The following is a 5267-nucleotide window of genomic DNA, read 5'->3' on the forward strand; positions in this document are numbered from 1 at the left end:
CTAAGAACCAAAGTAAGTATTTTCATTGCCTACTCCCTGTGGATTCGACCCCGCTCACCCGGGATTATTACTTCGACAAACCTGTGCACTTGCGGGATATAAGCAAAGGATACTTGTCAAGTTTTTGGCGCCGTTGCCGGGGAGTTAGGCGTTTAGAGATACTTTGCACTTTGTTTTCTTAGCTATTTCAGTACACATTCTATTTCATATCTTCTTATTGTATCATCGTTCTAATTTTCTTTTTCTTTACTTTTGGTGCAGCTCCAGGTTATGACACGAGGGAATCCATCAATATTGATTGAAGGAGACCCTGAGCTTGAACGTACACTTCGAAGGAAAGGGAAAAAACCTGTACAAGAATAGTCTAATCCAGCTGATTTGGAAGTAGAAGGATCTGACAACATGGCAGAACAAAATGAGCAACAACGGACACTATCCGATTATGCCAGACCTTCAGTGTTGGGGACACAATCGAGTATTGTGCGTCCCCCAATCACAGCTCAGAATTTCGAGCTAAAGCCGGCATTCATCCATATGCTGCAGCAGTCCCCAAAATTCAATGGTTTGGCCAATGAGGATCCAAATAGTTATATAGAGAGCTTCCTCGAGGTGTGTGACATGCTGAAGATAAATGGTGTGATGGATGATGCCATCAAATTGAGAGCCTTCCTATTTTTCTTAAAGGGGAAAGCAAAGCAGTGGCTACACTCATTACCTAGGGCATCAATCACTACATGGGAGGAGATGGTAGAAGCTTTTCTAGCCCATTATTTCCCTCCATGAAAAATCGACAAAAGCTTAGGAATGAGATCTCATCCTTTATGCAGTTGGAATTAGAGTCTCTATTTGAGACATGGGACAGGTTCAAGGAACTTCTGTGCAAGTGTCCACAACACGGATTCCCGGAGTGGATGATTGTTCAAACCTTCTACAATGGTTTGAACCCGAGTACAAGGCAACTCTTGGATGCGGCGGCAGGAGGTACTTTAGGTAGCAAGAACCCCGACGAGGCACGTCAATTGATTGAGGAAATGGGGTTAAATAGCTACCAGTGGAACGCTAGGGAAAAGAAAAAGGTGGCCGGACTCCATGAAATTGATGCGGTAACTTCATTGGCGGCCCAAGTGGAGAGTTTGAGTAGAAAGCTAGATCTTATAGCTTCGAATAGAGTTGCGGCCGTGACAAATTGTACCGGTTGTGGTGGAGGACATGCTCCTTCCGATTTCCCAATCGTCATAAGTGATGTTTCTTCAGTTGACAATGTTGACTTTAGGTAATGGAATGAGACCTCAAGGGAATCCATACAGCAACACCTACAATTCAGGTTGGAAGAATCATCCCAACTTTTCATGGAGTAATCAAGGACCACAGAAGACCTTGGGGCCATCGGGGTTCCAACAACAACAACAAGCCCCTCAAGTGGAAAATAGAATTTCAAGCTTGGAAACTCGAATGACGGATTTGGAGAAGCACTTAGCTAGATTTGTTCAATCGGCAAATACAAGGTTTGAATCAGTCGAGGCTACACTTCGCAATCATACTGCCTCCTTGCACAACCTTGAAAATCAAGTGGGGCAAATTGCGAAATCTCTTTCCGAAAGGCCACATGGAAGTTTACCAAGCAACACAGAAACCAACCCGAGAGAACATGTGAAAGCGATCGCTTTGAGAAGCGGTTGTGAGGTTGAAGGGCGGCTTCCGAGTGAAAAGCCGAAAGGACACGCACCCGAGGTCGTAGAGGTTGAGAAGGGAGAAAACAAAGAGAAAGAGGTGGCACCCCCATCTTTCAAGCCAAGAATCCCTTATCCCTCTAGATTAAAGAATGACCAAGGGGATGACCAGTATAAGAAGTTCCTGAGTCTGTTCAAGCAACTCCACATCAACATTCCTTTTGTTGAGGCTTTGGCTCAAATGCCTAAGTATGCGAAGTTCCTGAAAGACCTATTGACCAACAAGGGGAAATTGGAGGAGAGTCCTTCAGTGGTGCTTGATGCTTCATGCTCGGCGGTGTTGCAAAAGAATATGCCGAACAAGAAGAAAGACCCGGGAAGCTTCATTATTCCGTGTAACAACGGCAACTTAGGCGAGGAAATGGCATTGGCAGATTCAGGGGCAAGTATCAACATCATGCCATATACTTTCTTCCAAAAGCTAGGCTTGGGTGAGCCTAGGCCTACTCGGATGACTTTACAATTGGCGGACTGAATGGTACGACATCCGAGAGGTATCATTGAAGACGTGTTTGTCAAGGTGGACAAGTATATTTTTTCGGTTGACTTTGTAGTGCTAGATGTTGATGAGGATGCAGATGTACCCTTGATACTTGGGAGACCGTTCTTGCAGACTTCCAAAGCATTGATTGACATGGACGGCGGAGAGCTCACGTTGAGAGTCGGAGATGATAAGCTCACTTACCGCCTTGCTGAAGCCATGCGGCATTCTCTTGATTTTGATGACACTTTATATTTTCTAGACACTACTGATGAGATTGTTGATGAATATATACAGGAAATGTTCAACCCGGATCCGTATGAAGGTTTGTTCAACCAAGAGGAGAGCAATGAAGAAGTAATGATGCTTGGTTCGACTGGAGAGGAAACATCTACCCCGGGAATCTTAAAGAAGGTGCTCCGGAAAATGAAGAGGGCTCGAAGACGCCACCGAAAATGCCCCAAGACTGTTGGAGACGTACATGAGCCAAGAAAGTTGGACGAACCATTGTTAGGTGGTCCGAAGCCCGATAGTGCACCCTCTACCCTCAAGAGACTTTTCTCACCATGCTTTCAAGTTATGGGTAAGAGGGCAACCTTCATTCATGAACCACCGTGAGGTAAGAAAGATACGTCAAGCTTAGTGACGTTAAACAAGCGCTTCTTGGGAGGTAACCCAAGTGTTTACTATTTTTTTCATACTTTTAGTTTAGTTTGTTTGCATGAATAAATTGTTAAGTGTTGGTGTTTCAATTTTTGAGTGCTTGAGCTGCGTTTTTATTGTGGGTTTTTAAAAGAATTCATTGTATGTTTTGTTGAGAATTGGCGAAGTTTGGTCGTTTGAGTTCTATTTTGTGTTTTTATCTGGTATATCTTGCACAATAGGGCAGGCTCTGAGTGTGTAAACATGTTCAGGCTAGTTCTGCAGAGCCTGCAGGTTTTTCTACGTCATCCAAAGAAAACACACGGGCGTGTATTGTGAACTCTTCCAGAGAGGGCACAAGGGCGTGCGGCCCCTGTGGATGACCTTGCGACTTGCGCACGCCCGTGGGTAATTTCCACACGGCCGTGTGCCTTCCTACAGAGTTGGGCAGATTTTCTCGAGAATACACAGGTGCGTGGACTCACCCCTGTGGGTGACCTTGTGAACCACGCACGGGCGTGGGTAATTTCCGCACGCCCGTGCGAAACTCTGCAGGTTGCTCCCTCCATCCCGAGAAAACACAGGGGCGTGCGGCTGCCCCTGTGAGTTGAGGCCTGTGAATGCCCACGCCCGTGGGGGAATTTCCGCGCAGGGCGTGTGGGCGACTTGATATTTTTTTCTCGGGATGACCAGGGGAAGCCACGGGGCGCAAGGCGCCCGCCTGGGGGTCCGGGCGCACGGGCGTGGATAATTTCCGCATGCCCATGGGAGATCGTTTTAAGGCAGTGAGAGTTTTTTCTGAGAGTGCACAGGGGCGTGCATACGCCCCTGTGGAGCTTTTGAAGTAAGGCACACGGGCATGGGGAATTTCCACACGCCCGTGTGGATGCACAGAACGTCAAAAGTCGCGAGTTCTGTTTAAAAAGGGGATGATTTCTCTCCTTCTTCACGACTCCTTTTCCCTTAAAAACACTCTCACAACATTCTCCGAGTCCATTGCGCCAGTTTGGTGGGATTTTAGCAAGTTTTCCAGCCGGCTCTCTATTTTCTCATTTCTCCTCGTCGGTAAATTCATTTTGTTCATCTTCTTCGTCAATTCATGATTTCTATTGATTAATCTAGTCAACAATGCTTCGTTTCTTCAATTGGAACAATGATTTACGTTTAGAATGAAGTTAGAGATATTTTTGAAGTGTATTTTTGGATTGTTGATACCTGGCCGTGCGTTTCTCACGCCCCGTGAATCCACACGGGCGTGCGAAAATTCCACACGACCGTGTGGATATCTGCAGTATTGTTTTATCAATTTATTTGACTAATTTTGTTTAAATTTGGCAGATCATGGCACCTAGGACAAAGAAGCAAACTGATAAGAGGCCACGTGAGTCATCCTCTGAGCCCGAGGGCATGCGATTTGTGATTCCCGAACATCAGGCCCGTTATGAGCACTTATCGAGACTCCGCTTTGGACAGACTCGATTCCTGGACACGACTATATTACGAGATCTTCAGAAGGGAGATGAGTTCGCTGAAGAGGTTGAGGACCTTGTTTCGGAGGGTGGTTGGCGGCAGTTATTGACGATTAGAGAGCCAGCTATCCGAGAGTTTACACTGGAGGTGCTCTCTTCATTTGAGTTTGATAGAACGTATGCAAACTTCAACAGTTTGGGCACCATTCAGTTCAGAGTGTTTGGACGCCACCATAGTTCGAGCATTACGCAGTTTTCCTTACTACTTGGCTTATAAGAGGAGGCATTCACAGATTCCGAGGAGTACGCACAGTTGCCTACTGATTATCCTGGAACCTTGACCCCGCAGAGAGCTTACAGAGTGCTATGTGGTCAGGGTCAGTACAAGCCGGGTTCTCCAAGGCCACGTGCCTTTCCCGGCCTGCCTACAGATATTTGCACGCAATCATGAGTAGGTCAGTGAATGGCCATGGCGATAGTACTGGTGTCTTTAGCCGCCAGGAGTTGCTGTACTTGTACTCAATGGTAGAGCGCGTACCGATACACTTAGGGCACATCTTGGCTGATTATATCAGACATCAGGCACAGTACACTAGACTGGGAGCGATATTCTCGGGTCCTTACATTACGAGATTAGTGCTAGGCATGGGTCTCTTGGATTCGATCCGCGGGGTCGAGAAGACTAGTGTACCCGCTCCCCTCGGTCCAGAGACAATGCGATTGATGAGCATGGTCCGCAGGGTTCGGACAGGGGTTTTTGCGTTAGTTCTACAAGCCCCAGAGATAGCTAAGGATGAGGGTGATGACACCGGAACATCTCAGCCCGCCCCCGAGCCTTAGCCCGCATCGATGGACATCGAGGCAGCTCCAGCGGCCGAGGAACCACCCCCAGTGTGTATGTTTTCACCTTCTCGAGCCAATGATCGCTTTGAGAGGCTCGAGAAT

At 47.0% G+C, this 5267-nt stretch overlaps 1 non-coding gene across 1 annotated transcript; it reads right to left on the reverse strand.

Annotated features, from left to right (window-relative positions):
• Positions 1-794: 794 nt before the first annotated feature.
• On the reverse strand, positions 795-901 carry LOC120257802. Its single transcript, XR_005535886.1, has one exon. It is a non-coding gene; the product is annotated as a small nucleolar RNA R71 (small nucleolar RNA).
• Positions 902-5267: the final 4366 nt, after the last annotated feature.

This window comes from Dioscorea cayenensis, chromosome 3 (assembly GCF_009730915.1).
Source record: "Dioscorea cayenensis subsp. rotundata cultivar TDr96_F1 chromosome 3, TDr96_F1_v2_PseudoChromosome.rev07_lg8_w22 25.fasta, whole genome shotgun sequence".
Classification (NCBI taxonomy): domain Eukaryota; kingdom Viridiplantae; phylum Streptophyta; class Magnoliopsida; order Dioscoreales; family Dioscoreaceae; genus Dioscorea; species Dioscorea cayenensis.